Raw genomic sequence first — 19,591 nt, 5'->3', positions numbered from 1 at the left:
AGTCCCGCCGCTTCGGCTTTTTCCCGGTGGCGCTGGCTGGCAGCCTGGGCAGGCTCAGCGCCTTCCGGAAGCGTTAGGGACCCTGCCCTAGTTGTTTCTAGCCGACTCCGCCTGTCGTATATATCGCTCCCGTGACCGGTAATGGACGCCCTCTTATGGGTGAGAGGTCGCCATTTTTGGATGGTGCCTTTGTAGTGATAGCAGGACCGGGATGATCCCCCGGGGCAGCAGGACCCGTAGGGATCCTGTTGGACCCGTGTGTGTGTGTGTGGGGGGGGGGGGGGGGGCGGGGGGAGAACCCTTAAGGACCAGAGACACCGATTGTGCCGTGAATTGGCAATTAATAATAATAATAATTGAGCGCTGTCAGGCCTTTGCCAAGCCCTTCACCTCTGGTAAATCTTTTTTTATATATAATTAAGAAAGCTTTTAAAAACATATTTATTGATTTCAGAGAGGAAAGGAGAGGGAGAGATAGAAACATCAATGATGAAAGAGAATCATGGATGGCCCCCCCCCCCCGCAAGGCGCTAGCCAGGCAGGTGCCCCACAAGAATCCTACCCTGACCTCCTGGTTCACAGGCTGAGGCTCAACCACTGAGCCACACGGGCTCCGGGTAAATCTTTTAATGGTTTAAAGGAAACCTGTGAGGTGAGTGGAGGTGGAAGAGGGGATAGGGGGGATAAATGGTAATGGAAAATAAAATAAGGAGTAAAGGAAACCTGTGAGAGATAAAGCAAGGTCCTAGCGAATAAGTTTTGAGTCTCTGTTTGAACTCGGAATTCTCCAAACCCTGTCCTCTAACCATTAAACCGATTCTTTCCGTTAGTTCATCGGTCAAATGCCTGGTGAGAAACGCTGCATTTAGCAGATGCTGGACTTGTAAACAAGACCTAGTTCCAGCCTAAGTCCCTGTGGAGCCCAGGTCCCCACACTAAGATGGTGAAACATAAAGGAATGTAAAAAGGCTGTGACAGCCCAGAGCAAGTGACTGTAACTGCCAGCGGGAATGGAGAAGAGCTGCCTTCCAGCTGGATTAGTACAGTAACCTGCCTTCTAGCCTTTATATCTTCCCGTCCTCGTCCCACCAAATTTCCAATCCACCCTTAATACTGCCACCAATCCAAATTTACGGAATCTTCACCATTAGGCTCCAAGCCATCTTCCTAGTCTTACTTCCCTGCCATTGCTGTCTTCATTCTAATAGTCTAGCATACCATTTTTTAATTTTTGCACTCCTATTCATCTTTTTTTAAAAAATATATATTTTACTGATTTTTTTACAGAGAGGAGGGAGAGAGATAGGTTAGAAACATCCATCAGCTGCCTCCTGCACACCTACTGGGGATGTGCCCGTAACCAAGGTACATGCCCTTGACCGGAATAGAACCTGGGACCCTTCAGTCCGCAGGCCGACGCTCTAGCCACTGAGCCAAACCAGTTAGGGCCCTATCCATCTTTTTAAGACCTGGTTTAAAAGTACATTCATTCAACAAATAGATTGTTTATTGTGCACCCAGCTTTTTGCTAGGTGCTGGGTGTAAGTAAATAAGACAGACAATATCCTTATCCTTAGAGATTTTACCACCTGAAGTGGGGAAACATTACTAACAAGTACACAGAAATGTAAAATGAGAGACTACCAGAATAAACTAGATTTATCTAGCTGGGTGATGCCGTGAGCTACGAAACAGCTTATTCAGGGACCAAGTTGGCTGGGCTTTAATGGATGATGGGGAGAGGCAGGCAACAGGGTCAGCTTAGGCAGGACCTTGCAGGCTATAGTGGGGACGTAGGATTTTATTTATTGTGCAATGGGAAGGCATTGGAGGGTTGAGCAGAGGTCAAAAGAATTTTTTTTTTAGGAGATGACTGGTGGATTCCCCAGGAGACACAGTTGACGAGTTTCTGTATCGAGGCTTCCACCGGTTTATACTACACAATCTGCTTCCTATTATAGCGTAAGCTGTTTACATGACTCTCTCCTGCAGCTTCTACTTTGTAGAGGTCAGGGACCTCCGCATATTATTATACTATATTAAGGAAAGTAAAAGGCCTAGTCTATATTATTTGTTTTTTAAAAATCTATGTGATGGCCCTAGCCAGTATGGCTAAGTGGATAGAGCGTCGTTCTGTGGACTAAAGGGTTCCAGGTTCTATTCTGGTCAAGGGCATATACCCGGGTTGCAGGCTCGATCCTCAGTAGGGGGCGAGCAGGAGGCAGATGGTCAATGATTCTCATCATTGATGTTTCTATCACTCCCTCTTCCTCTCTGAAATCAATAAAAATACATTTTAAAAAATAAAACCTTTAAAAAAATAAAAATCTAGATGATGTATATATACATAGAAAAGAGTGTGGCAAGTTGAACACTAAACTGTCAATAGTAGTTTGGGGAAAGCATTCTTAAATTCTGTACTGTTTTGATTTCTACAATTACCCCATACCTATTGTTTCTATATTTAAAATGAAGTACTTCTGAATGATTCCATTAAAATTTTTTTTCTGTTATAGTTAGCATTCAATATTATATTAGTTTCAGGTGTACAGTGTAGTGGTTAGACATTTATATGACTTTGAAGTGATTCTCCCCCCCTTAAGCCTAGTAGCTACCTGACACTATACATAGTATTACAATATTATTGACTATATTTCCTATACTGTACTTTACATCCCTGGGACTGTTTTGTAACTGCCAATTTGCATTCCTTTCTTTCTTCCTCTTTCTTTCTTCTTTCTTTCTTTTCTTTCTTTTCTTTTCTTCCTTCCTTCCTTCCTTCCTTCCTTCCTTCCTTCCTTCCTTCCTTCCTTCCTTCCTTTTCTTTCTTTTCTTTTCTTTCTTTTCTTTCTTTCTCTCTCTCTTTAGCCAAATTGCATTTCTTAATCCCTTTACCTTTTTCACCCAGTCCCCCATGGGCCCCTCCCCTCTGGCAACCATCAGTTTGTTCTCTCTATGCATGAGTTTGTTTCTGTTTTCTTTGTTCATTTGATTTTCGGATCCCATATAAAAATGAAATTATATATTTGTCTTTCTGTTTGACTTATTTCACTTAGTATAATATTTACTCTCCAGTGATGGCGAACCTTTTGAGCTCGGCTAAATGTCAGCATTTTGAAAAACCCTAACTTAACTCTGGTGCTGTGTCACATATAGAAATTTTTTGATATTTGCAACCATAGTAAAACAAAGGCTTATATTTTTGATATTTATTTTATATATTTAAATGCCATTTAACAAAGAAAAATCAACCAAAAAAATGAGTTCGCGTGTCACCTGTGATACGTGTGTCATAGGTTCGCCATCACTGCTCTAGGTCCATCCATGTTGCAAATGGTGGTTTCAATCTTTGAATGTTTATGCTGTTCTGGAAAAGGCAAAACTACAGGGCCAGAGAACAGTGGGTGTCAAGATTGGGAATAGGTGGAGGGGGTGACTAGAAAAGGAGACAAAGGAACTTTTTGGGGTGATGAAAATGTTTGATATTTTGATTTATTGTGATAACAGACTAATGTCTATGAGTTTGTTAAAACTCAACTGAACTATAAGATTAAAAAAAGTGAAGGCCCTGTCCCGATGGGTCAGTTGGTTAGAGTGTTGTTTCTATACACCAAGGTTGCAGTTCAATTCTCTGGTCAAGGCACATACAGTAATCAACTGATGAATGTATAATTAAGTGGAACAACAAATTGAAGTGTGTGTGTGTCTCTCTCTCTAAAAAATAAATAATTTTTAAAAAATGAATTTACTGCCCTAACCGGTTTGGCTCAATGGATTGAGCGTTGGCCTGGGGACTCGAGGGTCCCAGGTTCGATTGCGGTCAAGGGCATGTACCTTGGTTGCGGGCACATCCCCAGTAGGGAGTGTGCAGGAGGCAGCTGATCAATGTTTCTCTCTCATCGATGTTTCTAACTCTATCCCTCTCCCTTCCTCTCTGTAAGAAATCAATAAAATATATTTTTTAAAAATGAATTTACTGTACGTAAATTATACTTCAATAAATCTAACTTCAAAAAATGAAATATGCAGGGAAAATAAAGCAAGGATTATATTTTTAAAATATTTTTAATTACAATAATAATCCATTATGCTTTTAAAAGTTGGAACATTACAGGTCAACCTAAAGTCTCGTGTGTCATTGGCCCCCATCCTGAGTGCCCTCTTTCCTTCTCAGGGGTAATCACTGATGTTTGTTCTTCCAGATCTTTTTTTTTAAAAAAATACACAAGCCTGGGGCCATAGAAAACATATAACACTTATGTATACACGTGTGCGCTCTTTATTACATTAATGGTACCATGCAGTACCTGATACTCTATTCAACACCTTTTTCACTATTTTTATATCTGTTGATAAAGATCTACTTCAACATTCCAAGTACAGTATTGCTTTTTTTCCCTTTCTATCATGCTGTGCCTTATTCTGCACCTCTCATCAGTGTGGTTTTTTTAAATCCTCACCTGAGGATTTTTTTTTTTAATTGATTTTAGAGAGCGGAAGGGGGAGCTAGAGAGAGATATGGATACGTTGCCTCTCTTACCTGCCCATCGGGGATCAAACCGCAACCTAGGTATGTGCCCTGGTCTGGAATGGAACCCACAAGCTTTTGGTGTACAGGAGGATGCTCTAACCGTCAGTGTTTTTGATGTTTAACTCCTCGGAAGGTCACACCACATATAAACACACCACATTCTGCTAATCCGTTGTCATGAGGAAGGTTAGGCTGCTCCGTTTTTTCGCTCTTACGATGATCACGTGCCTTTGGTGCTCGCTTGCTGGGGCTAGCGCACGTTTGTGCTTTTTCAGTTTTAATAAGGGTAGGATTTATGTTTTCCCAGATGGGTACCTATAGCCCCCGAGAAGCGGGTTTTCCCACACAGCGGAGGACAGGAGCGGCCCCGCCCACTGCAGCGGAGAGAGCTCGGTTCTCCCTTCTCCCTTCTCCCTCCGCAACCGGTCTTCCCCGCCCCTTCCTCTGTGCCCAGGGCACCTTCCCAGCAAGCACTGCGGTATTTGCATATCGACTAAGTTTCTGCCTTTGCTTCTAAATAAAAATAAAAAAGTAAATCTGAATGTCTTGGACACTGGAAATTTCGTTCTCGATTTCTGGAGCATAGAGTAGGAGTTTGTAAACAGCCTTTTTTTTTCACTTTTATCAAAATAGGGGTTCGCTAACACTGCCTCCCTGCTTTCGGGCCAATAAGGCAAAAAGGGCTTCTGTCGTGAGTGGCACACGTAGAGCAGCCTGATTGCTCTACGTGCGGAATCGACATCAAGAGATTTCGGAAGCATAATTTTTTGGTACTTGGGCAGCTGGTGATCGTTGGTCCTGGCGCCTGTTCTCTGAGGTATAAAGAAAGAAATGTGTTGGTCTAACGGGTGGGCAAACTTTTTGACTCGAGAGCCACAATGGGTTCTTGAACTGGACCGGAGGCCCGGAACGAAAGCATGGATGGAGTGTTTGTGTGAACTAATATAAATTCAAAGTAAACATCATTACATAAAAGGGTACGGTCTTTTTTTTTTTCATCGATGTTTCTAACTCTATCCCTCTCCCTTCCTCTCTGTAAAAAATCAATAACATATATTAAAAAAAAAAAAAGAAATGTGGGCTTTTGTTTTAGTGTAACCAGGAGAGGTATTTACCCCCCCCCCATGCTGACTGAACCATCATGTATCCATTCCTAAAGCTGAGTTGGTGTTCTCTTTATAATTTTTGTCCTTTAAGGACATAGAGGCAATAGTTTAAAACACTATTGCTAATAAGTAGCACTCTCTTACTGCTGGTAGCAACAACCTTTCTGGACAGCAATTCAGCAACATATATTCCATCTCCTAAGTATGTATCCTCCTATGTAAGATTATGTTTAAGATATTTAGCGGTAAGGGTTCAATCATTGTATAGTTTAGTTTGTAATACATTTTTATTGATTTCAGAGAGGATGAGAGAGGGAGAGATATTCATTCTAACAGTAAGTGTATATTGTACTCCCAGTCCAGTGCCTGACTACACAAGGCTTAAATTTAGTGAAGGGAGAGAACAGCAGAGGGAGGATAACACTGAACTGGGCTCTGAGTGGGATGTCTGGAAAAGCTTTCCTGAGGCAAATACTTTGAAGGTAAAACCTAAAGAATAAATAGAAGACAATCAGGCAAAGTGGGAGGGAAGGGCTGTTAAGTAAAGCCAAAGCCTTGAGGGAGAATGTGCTGTAGTCCAAGAAAGGCCAAAATGTCCAGAGTGAAACCATCCGCTTGGCAAGACAGAGGGCAGTCTGAAGTCTCCACTGAGGCCTGGTCTCACAAGCCTGGGATGTTCATTACAGTCTCTCTCTTTCTCTCTCTCTCTATATATAATTTATTGTTGATGGTATTACAGATGTCTCCTATTCCCTCCCCCCTTTACTCCTCCCCACCCAGCCCCCCAAGTCTTCATTACCCTATTGCTCGTGTCCATGGGCTATGCATATAAGTATGTAAGTTTTTTGGTTTATCTCTCCTTGTCCCTCCATCCCCACATTGAGGTATGTCAGTCTGCTCATGCTTCCAGACTTCAGGTCTTATTTTGTTGGTCAATTCATTTTGTTCATTAGATTCCATTCAGTGTTTATTAAGCAGAAGAAATGAAAAATTACCTACACCAGGTATCAGCAAACTTTTTCTATAAAGGGCCAGATAGTACATACTTTAGATTTTATGGCCTTATAGTCTTTGCTAGCCACTCAACTCTACTGTTGCAAAACAGTAAAAGATGATATATAAACAAATGAGTATAGCTGTATTCCAATAAAACTTTATTTATGGACACTGAAATTTAAATTTCATATACTTGTCACATGTCATGAAATAGTATTCTTTGTTTTTTACTTTATAAAAATGTTTTTATTTTTTATTTATTTATTTTTTTAATATGTTTTATTGATTTTTTACAGAGAGGAAGGGAGAGGGATAGAGAGTTAGAAATATCGATGAGAGAGAAACATCCATCAGCTGCCTCCTGCACACTCCCTACTGGGGATGTGCCCGCAACCAAGGTACATGCCCTTGACCGGAATCGAACCTGGGACCCTTGAGTCCGCAGGCCAACGCTCTATCCACTAAGCCAAACTGGTTAGGGCAAAAATGTTTTATTTATTTTTAGAGAGAGAGAGGCAGGTAGAGGGATTGGCTGCCCTCTGCATGCTTCATACTGGGGATCGAGCCCCAGTGCTGGCTGCCCTAGTACAAAGTGGGAATTAAACTAGGGACCTTTCAGTTCATGGGTGGATGCTCAACCACTGAGCCACACCAGCCAGGCTGCCTTTTTATATAGAATTTGTACAATATATTTCTCTTCATTTGCAATATTTTGTCCATAACTTAACATCCTTTTTATAGGCTGAATTCAGCTGATATTATCGAATCAAATAGGAAAAATTCAAAATCATAAACACAGAAGAAAACAAATTAAAAACGATGATGAAAAATGTCACTCCTCTTGTTATGAACAGTGTTTTTTTGTATAATATATACTAGAGGTCTGGTGCACAAAATTCGTGCACAGGTAGGGTCCCTAGGCCTGGCCAGCGATCAGGGCCAATCAGGTTCCCCAACTGCCGGAAGCCAGTCCACCCTTGCTGCTTAACACAGTAGCTGCAGAGAAGAAACATCTGCACAGCTTATGTTTCAAGGGACCTGGCGTATATGGCATATGTTTGCTCCCCCTCTTAACGCTATGTGTTTTAAACAGGACCACCTTCCAGAGAAAGGTTGTTTCCCCAGGTGAGGATTTTTCCCTGGAGTTAGGGAGGGAATAAAACCCCTTAACTAAGTGCCAGGTGGGTAATTAATCACTTTAACTACTAACAATCATGCTTAAGCTACATAATCTTTACTTAGGATAATCTCCTTCAGTTACTTCTTTGTGGCTTAATAGAACAATAGAGTAACCTTGGAATGGAGATAAGAAATGCCCTAACCTTTGGAATAGAAAGGATAGGATTAAAATCAACTGGTATAAATACAGATGTAACAGGACAATAAAAACAGAACCTGGCTACAGAACCTGGCTATGATGATCACCTGAACGCTGCCTTCCTTCTTCGCTGACTCCGTCCACACCTTTGGGAACCCCTGGACCTGCTGGGGCTGGACCCCAACACCCAACTCCTGGCCTCCCTGCCTCCTCCTTCCCTGGCTCCCTCAGCACCCCACTGCCGCCGCCACAGCTGTTCGCCCACTATGGTCCACGCTTCCCCCTGATGGTCAGTGCACATCATAGCGAGTGATCGAACTCCCAGTCTCCAGGTCGAACTCCTGAGGGGACAATTTGCATGTCACCCTTTTATTATATAGGATGATTTGGAACAGAATTTCTTTACAGATAAGACACATGTTTCCATAACACCTTTATTCCTGCTGTTTTTTATCTCATTTCAGTCAGTGCTGCCCCAAGAAGGATCAAAGGTATGCTGGTCCTGATGGAATTCTGATCTTTCAGATACTGCTGGTACCTGTTGGGGACCAAGTGTTGAGGGAGCCACCAGCCTTGATAGGGCCAGGGAAGCAGGAACTGGCTCAGCAGTGCCAGCTAATGACTGGAAGCAGAGGGGGTAGGATGCAGGGATGTCAGGGCAGGTGGGACTTCAGGAGAGAGCAATAGTTGTGTGTGAGGGGAAACCTTATTTATTTATTTATTTGTTTGTTTGTTTATTTATTTATTTATTTATTTATTTTATTAGGGGAAAACTTATGTAATAGAGTGGAATGCTACTCTCTCTGACTCTATCTTAACTCTTTTTTTAAAAAATATATTTTATTGATTTTTTACAGAGAGGAAGGGAGAGAGATAGAGAGTTAGAAACAACATCGATGAGAGAGAAACATCGATCAGCTGCCTCCTGCACATCTCCTACTGGGGATGTGCCCGCAACCCAGGTACATGCCCTTGACAGGAATCGAACCCGGGACCCTTCAGTCCGCAGGCCGACGCTCTATCCACTGAGCCAAACCGGTTTCGGCTATCTTAACTCTTACCTGCATTTTCCCCATGACCTTCAGGCAAATAGTTCCTGCTATAGATATGCTAATTTTAGAGAAATTTGGCTTGAGGCTTGAATTTTTGGCAAAGATTTTTAGGAGCCTCCAGACCAGACTCAGATTAGCAGAGGACTGGAAACAATGAGATTTAGAGATTCCCTGCTCTTCCTTAGATCCCTGTTGACACCTAGATGTCTGAGGTCTCACACACTTCTGGTTCCACCTAATCTTCCTTCCCTTAACATAAAAGAAGCCTGAATTCTGGACTCTTGAGATAGATTTGAGAAAACTCTAAGGTCCCCCATCTTTTTGAGCTGGCACCTTCTCAATCAATAAAACTTTCCTTATTCTAAACTCTGATGTTTTGAATATTGGCATTTGAAGCATAGGTCACATGTACCTTGGACCAGTAACACTTAGGCTTGTTCTATGTAGAGATACCAGAATAGCAAGGGTGATATATAGTGAGAAGCTATGAAGAGACAGCATTTATTTACAACTTACCTTCTTGATGGGAGGTTGGGGAGCAAAGCTGGTAGCAACTACCACAAGGAGTGTGACTCGTGCCCTGGCCATCTGTCCCCACTTTACTCAGAGGTATGGGCATGACGAGGTTAAGCAGTGAGTTGCACCCTTTCCACTTCTGAGTCTGAGCCCAAGGTGTGGGACCTCTTGTTTCCCCTCCTTCCTGTGAATCCTACTTGTGCTTGGGTGGTATAGAATGTGGTGCCTTTTCTGGGGATGCAGGCAGAGCATAAGATGAGAAAAAGGTTTCTACCAAGCCAGCAGTACCTGTCTACGTACATTCCGACACCATGGGAGATCAGGCCAGCCCCAGGGTGATGGGCTCCGGATGACCACGTTTCAGGACCTGCCCTATATGTTTCTGTCTTCTTTCAGTTCTCCTTTTCAAAACGGGCCTATTTGTGTGAGAATTTAATTCTGAAACTGCAGAAGAAGGTCTCTATACCTCAGCCTCCTGACCCAGAAGGCAAAACTATTCTTTTGATATTTTTTTCTGCTAACCATTTAAAAATGTGAACACATTCTTAGGTTTTCAGGTAACAGCCAGGAAGGTATAGTTTACTGGCCCCTGGCCTACAAATTCAAGAGCAAAAAGAGCCTGGTCAAACCAAATATGGGAGAGCCACACAATGGAATACCATGTACTCATTAAAATGTTGAAACATGCCCTAGCCGGTTTGGCTCAGTGGATAGAGCGTCGACCTGCGAACTGAAAGGTCCCAGGTTCGATTCTAGTCAAGGGCACATGCCTGGGTTGTGGGCTCAATCCCCAGTGGGGGACTTGCAGGAGGCAGCCGATCAATGATTCTCACTCATCACGGATGTTTCTATCTCTCCCTCTCCCTTCCTCTCTCTGAAATCAATAAAAATACTTTTAAAAAAAAAGAAAAGAAACAGAAGCATTTATGATAATGGTTCACCTCTATGGACCACTTATCAAGTGCCAGGCTCTGTATTAAGCCCTTAGATATATTAGCTCCCATAAATCATCACATAAGCCAGTGAGGTAAGTAGTAGTATTATATTCACTTTACAGAAGAAAACAGAGGCTCTAGGAGGCCCAGATCACATATAAAGTAGCAAGAGGTGAGCCCAGGTCTTTTGATAGGAATGAGTTGCCCCAACTGTACAGAATGCCCAAGGCAAATGTCAACTATAGTGGCATCTGTTAGGGAAGATTTTTTGGAAAAGTGAAGCTTTTTTCCTTTGGTTTATCCACATTTTCTTATTAAATATGGAGTGCATGAACAGGTTAGAGAAGTTGTGAGGATGCATGGTCACTGGAATACAAGTGAAAAATAAAATCAGACTAGAGGTCAAGAGAGAGAGGCATCAATTTGTTATTCCACTTATTTATACATTCATTGGTTGATTCTTGTATGTGCCCTGCCTGACTGGAGATAGAACCTGCAACCTTGGTGTAGTGGGACAACACTCTAACCAACTGAGCTACCTGGAAGGAAGAGGTTGTCAGTTGGTTAGAAGAGAAGAGGAAGTTTCCATCCTTCCGGTGGCTAGATAAGCATGGCTCCTTCCTTAAACACCAAGCAAACTGGCTACTGAGTTCCCCTATTGGTCCATATCTGAGATACTGGGATCAGTGACCACAGACAGGAAATGATGGTCACACAAAATTTTAAGAAAATTCCATTTATAATAACATAAAAATGAATAAAATACTTGGGAATAAATTGAACCAAGGATGTGAAACTTAACTGAGGAGGAGTATAACTTGAATACTGAAAACTGTAAAACATTGCTGAAAGAAATTAGACACAAATAAATGGGAAGATGTTCCATGTTCATAGATTGGAAGACCTAGTATTGTTAAGATGTCAACACCAGCCAAAGTGATTGGTGGATTCAATGCAATTCCTATAAAAATCCTAAACATCTTTTTTTTAACAGAAATAGAAAGACGCATTCTAAAAATTCATGTGGAATCTCAAGGGATCCTGAATAGCCAAAACACTTGAAAAAGAACAAAGTTAAAAGAATTCACTTCCTGATTTCAAAACTTACTAGACAGTCAGAGTAACAAAAACAGTGTGGTGGTGTTATAAAGACATATATGCAGGCTAATGGAATAGAGAGCCCAGAAATAAACCCTGACATCCAATGGTTTTTGATAAGACCACCCTGGCTGGTGTGGCTCATTTGGTTGGAGTGTTTTCCCATGCACCAAAAGGCTGCCGGTTTGATTCTCAATCACGGCACATACCCAGGTTGTGGGTTGATCCCCCATGGGAGTGTGTACGGGAGGCAACCAATCAATGTTTCTCTCATACATTGATGTTCTCTATCTCACTTCCTTCCCCTCTTTCTCTTTCTAAAATCAGTAAAACATATCCTCGAGTGAGGATTAAAAAAGAAAAGAAAAAAAGAGTACCAAGACCATTCAATGGAGAAAGGAGTATCTTTTCAGGAAGTGGTGCCGGGAAAACTGGATATTGACATACAAAAGAATGAAGTTGAACCACACATATAAAGTAACTCAAAATGAATCAAAGATCCAAACATAAGAGCTAAAATTATAGAGCTCTTATAATTTTCTTTTTTTAAAAATATATTATTGATTTCAGAGAGGAAGGGAGAGGGAGAGAGAGACAGAAACATCAATGATGAGAGAGAACCACCAATCGGCTGCCTCCTGCACTGCCCCCTCCCCTCCCATTGCGGATCAAGTCCGCAACCCGGGCATGTGCCCTGACCGGGAATCGGGAATTGAACCGTCCCTCCTGATTCATAGGTCGATATTCAACCACGGAGCCACGCCGGCCTGGCTAAAATTATAGAGCTCTTAGAAGAAAACAGGAAAAAGCTTCATGACATTGGATTTGTTAATGATTTCTTTTTTTTGTTAATCCTCACCAGAGGATATTTTTTCCATTGATTTTTAGAGTGGAAGAGAAAGGGAGAGACAGAGAGAGAAACATTGATGAAAGGGAGGGACATTGATTGGTTGCCTCCCGTGCACATGCACTGCAACCAGGCCTGGGATCAAGCCCGCAACCAAGGTACATGTCCTTGACTGGAATTGAACCCGTGACCCTTCAGTCTGAGGGCCAACACTCTAACCACTGTGTAAAACTGGCTAGGACTGATTTTTTTCTACGTTGATTTAAAAAAAAATACTTTTCTTGATTTCAGAGAGGAAGGGAGAGAGAGAAACATCAGTGATGAGAGAGAATCATTGATTGGCTGCCTCCTGCACACGTCCTACTGGGGATTGAGCCCACAAGCCAGGCATGTGCCCTTTTTCGGAATCGAACCTGGGACCCTTCAGTGCCCAGGCTGACGCTCTATCCACTGAGCCAAACCGGCCAGGGCTAGGACTCATTTCTTGAATATGACACCAAAAGCACAAGCAACAACAACAAAAATAAGTAAATTGGACTTCATAAAAATGTAAAACTTTTGTGCATCAAAGGCCACTATCGCCCAGCCTGTGTGGCTTAGTGGTTGAGTGTTGACCTATGAACCAGGAGGTCACGGTTCAATTTCCAGTCAGGGCACATGCCCGGGTTGCAGGCTCGATCCCCAGTGGTGGGCATGCAGGAGGCAGCCGATCAATGATTCTCATCCTTGATGTTTCTATCTCTCTCTCCCTCTCGCTTTCTCTCTGAAATTAAAAAAAAAAAAGAAAAGATGGTGAATAGCAAGATTTTTGGGCATGCCTCTGAAGTCGCTGGCACTGGGCTGGAAGCTGGTTAACAAGTCAGGAGGCTTACCCTCTAGTTGACAAAACAGTGCTGCGTAGGCCAAGAGACAGGCCCAGAGAGGTCCTTAACTAAGGTCCTGTAGCCAAGGAAGCAGCAGACTGGACTCTGTTCTATAAGGAGGTGGACGGTGCCAGTTAGAATATTTATAGTGATACCAGCTGGCATTTCTTGAGGGCTTACTACATTCCAGACATGATTCGAAGTCCTCATTTACTCTTCACAACCCCCTGTGAGGTATCATTAACCATCTTCCTTTCACAGATTAACAAACTAATGCAGAAAAAGAGATTGATCCAAGGTCACAGAGCCAGCGGGGCTTGCATCTTGTCCTTTCTGCCTCCAAAACCAGAAAGCCAGCCTTTTATTTTGGTCCTGGTGGTGGACAGTGGGTAGGGGTGGGGCTGGGGTGAGGGAGGAGGAGATTCACTTGACTGTGTCTAGATTCAGTCCAGACTTCTTTCCTTGCACCCACTGGCAGAACTCCTTTTTCTCTTGTTGCCTCCTTGTCTGATTCACTCCCCATCTGTTAGTGGCTTCTGGCTCCCGAGAATGTGATGCAGAGGGTGGTGTGAGCTGTGGGGGATGGGGAGGCAGACCCTCAACTGCAGGCAATCCTTAATAAACACACATTTTTTTATTGTTCTGTATGTACCAGGCAATGTTTAGGAGCTGGAGTCCTGCCATGAATAAAAATAGACCTTGTACCTGCTCTCAAGGATATTTCATTGCAGAGTGTATACGTGTGTCTGGGTGGGTGAGGCTAGAGGGGTAGAAAGGGAGAGGGAATGAGGGAGGAGAGGGGAGTAGATACAGACAAGGAACTAGATAGGTCAGGTGTCAGTAAGGATTATAAAGGAGCCCTAGCCGGTTTGGCTCAATGGATAGAACGTTGGCCTACGAACTGAAGGGACCCGGGTTTGATTCTGGTCAAGGGCACATAGCTCCGTTGCAGGCTCCTCCTGGCTCAGGCACTGGTCCGGGCCCATGCAGAAGGCAACCAATTGATGTGTTTTCCTCACATCGCTATTCTCTGTCTTTCCCTCTCTATTCCGCTCTCTCTAAAAATCAATGGGAAAATATCCTTGGGGGAGGATTAAAAAAAAAAAGATTATAAAGGAAATGTGAGAGAATGACTGAAAGGGGACACACTGAAGACAGAACAGAAAAGGCTTGGCTCAGGAGCTAAGATCTAGAGCAGTGGTTCTCAACCTTCCTAATGCCGTGACCCTTTAATACAGTTCCTCATGTTGTGGTGACCCCCAATTTCATTGTTACAAATTGAACATAATTAAAGCATAGTGATTAATCACAAAAACAATATGTAATTATATATGTGTTTTCTGATGGTCTTAGGCGACCCCTGTGAAAGGGTCGTTCGACCCCCAAAGGGGTCACGACCCACAGGTTGAGAACCGCTGATCTAGAGCAAGCATATCAAACTTGCGGCCCATGGGCTGCATGCAGCCCACAACTAATATTTTTGCGGCCCAGCTAATATAACAGTTACAAGAAACATTTTAATAAAAATTTTGTAACTTAATTTTTACAATATCGTGTTATACATAATTATTAATAACGAACCACAATGTTCGCTAATGACTGATTACTATAATCGTGTTGCATTCATTTCCTTTATGTGCCTTACATGCAGGCGCACCATTTCTCTCCACTAATACCAGCAGCGAATATTTTAGCAGCCGACTGCCGCGTCATTAGTCCTGTACTGACTTGTTTGGTGTGCACAACAGGAAAATATTTCGCTTTCGGAGAACAAGAAAAATAGGTTTATTTGCATTACACTTATTAATTTGTGCAGTTATCCAGTGTCTGGTAAGTTAATGTTCAAGAAAAATATTAATATTTATTAAAATGTTCTATTATTTGCCCTGACCGGTTTTGCTCAGTGGATAGAGCGTCGGTCTGCAATCTGAAGGGTCCCGGGTTCAATTCCGGCCAAGGGCATGTGCCTTGGTTGCGGGCACATCCCCAGTCGAGGGTATGCAAGAGGCAGCTGATCGATGTTTCTCTCTCATCGATGTTTCTAACTCTCTATCCCCTCCCCTTCCTCTCTGTAAAAAATCAATAAAATATATTTTTTTAAAAATTGAAGCTTTTGTTTTTTTGTGGCCCACATAAACTTAAACCTTGTTTATTTGGCCCATGTTAGCCTTTGAGTTTGACATGCTCGACCCCAGAGGATGAGAAGGAGCCAGCTGAAGATCTGGAAGAAAAGCGTTCCAGGATCCATGGGGAAATGGCAAGGGCAAAGGCCATGAAATAAACCTGTGTTTTGCAGGAACCTGGAGGCTTGAGAGGCTGCGGCAAAGTGACAGAAAGAAAAGGAGTCAAGAGAAGATCCCAGTGCCAGCTCATGTAGGGTCTTGTAGACTATGGTGGGAGTTCAAGGTTAATTCTAAGGAGAAGGAAGGCCATTGGAAGATTCAAGAATGAAGACTGGTAAAAAGAACAACAACAACAACAAAAAGAATGAAGACTGGAAGGCAGAATGACGGGAAGTGGGGAGACCAATTAGGAAATTCTGGCTCTAAGGTAACAGGCAGGCAGTGATGGTGGCCCAGATCAAGTGGGGATTCAGAGAGGAGGTGGTGGTAGGGGGTTCTTGGGAGATGACTTAGGGATGAAGGTGGCAGTCCCTGAGGTGGAAGAGACAAGAGGAGAAGCAGGTTTGGTGGTTGGGGGGAATCGAAGGAAAGGCAGGGATAGAAATTATGAATTCAGTTGTGGACATGTTGAGTTTGCAGAACCAGTGGCTGGCCAGGCAGCTGGCGACACTGTTCCAGGTTAGAGGTAGATACCTGGAGAGACCAGAGGCTGCCACCTGAGAAGCCATAGGCCACCCTTCTTCATAGATGGATAAGGTACAGCCCAGAGATGCTTGAAGTTTTGTGTGGGGTTTTTTTTAATTGGTTATCAACCAATTAAACAAACTCATGATTTCTACCTCCTCTTCCAAATTGGATGCTCTGGCCAAGTAGACCGACCAACACCCGAGGAAGGCCATGGCAGGCTGGCAGAGGAGCTGCCGCCCCTCCAGATGGGGCATGAACCCCATGGCTGGTCTGACCCCAGCAGGACTCCTGCAGAATTCATTCAAGGCCTGGTCCTGGCAGCACTGGAGTTTCAAACTCTGGCCTGGGCAGAAGGTGGCACCCTAGAAAAGGAAAAAATTGACCTGGCACAGAGCCTTGACTTTGGACAACCCCACTGGGAGTGGCAGCTCTGCGGCTCGTCAGCCAGGGTGTGCCACTTAATTTCACTGAGCCTGTCTTGCCTCTTCCAAAAAATGGGGATAACACACCCTTCCCAGAAAGCAAATTCTCCACCTGGAATTTCATCTATGGGGAAGCTCCTAGCACAGGTGGCAGACACAGAGAAGGGGCTCACGCAATATTAGTTTCTTTTCCCTTTAACCTGATGAGCAGCTGGTCGCAGGGAATCAGAATGACTAGGCCATAGTACTTCCCAGCTATGCAAGCTATTTTCCTATCTGTGAGAGGGGACACTACTAGTACTACCTTTTGGGTTAAATAAAGTATGTGTTTTTCATTTTTTTCTTGTGATTGACTTCTAGTTTCATACCATTGTTAAATAAGTTTAAAATGGCATGGCAGCCCTGGCTGGGTGGCTCTGTTGGTTGGAGCGGCATCCCATATATCAAAAGGATGCACGTTTGATTTCCAGTTAGGGCACATACCTAGGTTTCGGGTTTCTCTTCTGATCAGGGTGCATAAAGGAGGCAACAATCAATATTTCTCTTTCACATTGATGTTTTTCTCTCTCTCTTCCTTCCTTTCTCTAAAATCAGTAACAACATATCCTCAGGTGAGGATTAAAAATTAAAAAATGGCCCGACCAGCATGGCTCAGTGGTTGAGCATTGACCTATGAACCAGGAGGTCATGGTTTGATTCCAGGTAAGGGCACATACCCTGGTTGTGGGATGTGCAAGAGGCAGTCAATCAATGATTCTCACTCATCATATTTCTCTCTCTCTCTCCCTTCCTCTCAATAAAAAAATATTTTTTTAAAAATGGCATTGCCAGAACCGGTTTGGCTCAGTGGATAGAGCGTCGGCCTGCGGACTCAAGGGTCCCGGGTTCGATTCCGGTCAAGGGCATGTACTTGAGTTGCGGGCACATCCCCAGTGGGGGGCGTGCAGGAGGCAGCTGATCAATGTTTCTCTCTCATTGATGTTTCTGGCTCTCTATCTCTCTCCCTTCCTCTCTGTAAAAAATCAATAAAATATGTTAAAAAAAAATGGCATGGCACTCAGTAAGTGATAGCCATTATGCTGTTGTTGTTATTACGTAGCATGGAATTAATATACTCAGGAGCCAGCAGAGCCATAGTTCTTATCCTGGGCTGGTCATCAGAGTCATCTATGGACATTTTAGAAAATATTAATGTCTGGGCTCTACCTTCAGAGATCCCACTTGAATTCATCTGGGGCGGGACCCTGGTAAAGGTGTTTTATAGTATCTCCCCAAGTGATTCTGCGTGTAGCCAGGGATAGAAGATCCACAGTGAAGGGGTCAGGAGCATGAGCTGTAAGTACAACTGCCTGTGTTCAAATCCAACCAAGCCACTAAGCAGAAGTATGAACTTGGGAAAGTTGGTAACCTCTCACATTACTCACATTAAAATGGGTTAATAATAGGACCTGGGAGATTGTATAAGTCCAAATTGCTGCCTGGATGGTGCGGCTCAGTGGTTGAGCATTGACCTATGAACCAGGAGGTCATGGTTTGATTCCCAGTCAGGGCACATGCCTGGTTGTGGGCTTGATCCCCAGTGTGGGGCGTGCAGGAGGCAGCCAGTCAATGATTCTCTCTCATCATTGATGTCTCTCTCTCTCTCTCTCTCTCTCTCTCTCTTTTTCCATCCTAAGGGGGCCTGGATGTCTTTTTTTAATTTTTTTTTTAATTGATTTCAGAGAGAAAGGGAGAAGAAAAGAGAGACAGAAAAATCAATGATGAGAATCATTGATTGGCTGCCTCCTCCATGCCCCTTACTGTGGCTCGAGCCTGCAACCCGGGCATGTGCCCTTGACCAGAATCAAACCCGGGACCCTTCAGTCCGCAGGGCCTGGATGTCTTGAACATCCCACACTGCCAGCTGCCCCCAAAATTATTTTTGGCTCTTCCATTGTTCAACTTTTTCATTCACCCAAAATGAACAGAATTATTTTCCAAACAAAATTTGTCTGCTCAGATATCAGAGACTCCAAGAATGCTAGAAGGGAGGATACAACTAGACTGGCCATTCAACTGTCTCTCATATTTATTTGTTAATTCTCACCTGAGGATATTTTTTCCATTGCTTTTCAGAGAGAGTGGAAAGGAGGGAGAGAAGGAAGGAGGAAGGGAGGGAGAAAAGGAGGGAGGAGAGAAATGGAGGGAGGGAGAAACATTAATGTGAGAGAGACACATTGACTGGTTGCCTCCTGCATGTGCCCTGACCAGGGATGGGGAGCGAACCTGCAACCAAGGTACCATGCCCTTACTGTTAGGTTAGGTGGCTCAGGAGGCGGCGTAGGAAATAAAGAGAGTCGATCAGAAAAGGAAGAAAGGAAAGGTTTTATTCTGCGTCCCCGGGCGACCCACGAACCCCAAAGACAGGGCCTGTGGATTCATGCCAACAGGGAGGGGGGCGCTTTTTTTATACTGCGGTTGGGTGAGGGGCGGGGACATGAGCTGAGGTATTCAGCCGACAAGTTTCCGACACAGGGAGTGGGCAGGGTATTCAGGAAGGAGTCAGTATCTGTGTGGGGGTCGTTGTGAATTCAGGGAGAAGCCGGTATCTGTGTCTGGCACACTGATCTGTTAGAAATGCCAGGGAGGGTCCATTATCTCATCACACGTCTGCATGCATCTGATCCTGGGCTCTCTCCGACCTAACACTTACTTAACCAGGAACTGAACCCAGGACCCTTCTGTGTGCAGGCTGACACTCTAACCACTGAGAAACACCAGCCAGGGCTGACTCTCATATTAAAAAAAGAAAAGAAAAAGAAAGAAGTAGAAAAAGTAAAAAAAGAATTCTCTTCCATGTTTAGGACACAGCGTTTAGTAGGGAAAAGAAGTATAACATGGAATTGTGCTTTCAAAATAATTCATCCAGGTAAAGGGGAAAAATGCAGCGAAAAAAGATGGAAAGGGAATATGACAGATGTTAAATAAAAGTGTTTTTTTTCCCCTGCCCTAGCTGGTTTGGCTCAGTGGATAGAGCGTCGGCCTGCGGACTCAAGGGTCCCAGGTTCGATTCCAGTCCAGGGCATGTGCCTTGGTTGCGGGCACATACCCAGTGGGG

The 19,591-nt window shown here is 43.6% G+C and overlaps 1 non-coding gene across 1 annotated transcript; it reads left to right on the top strand.

Moving 5' to 3' along the window:
- The first annotated feature begins 5,206 nt into the window (after positions 1–5,206).
- Positions 5,207–5,340, top strand: LOC111827655. Its single transcript, XR_002831302.1, has one exon. It is a non-coding gene; the product is annotated as a U11 spliceosomal RNA (small nuclear RNA).
- The last annotated feature ends 14,251 nt before the right edge of the window (positions 5,341–19,591 follow it).

This window comes from Myotis lucifugus, unplaced genomic scaffold (assembly GCF_000147115.1).
Source record: "Myotis lucifugus unplaced genomic scaffold, Myoluc2.0 scaffold_197, whole genome shotgun sequence".
Classification (NCBI taxonomy): Eukaryota; Metazoa; Chordata; class Mammalia; order Chiroptera; family Vespertilionidae; genus Myotis; species Myotis lucifugus.
This window is presented reverse-complemented; position numbering and strand designations above follow the sequence as displayed.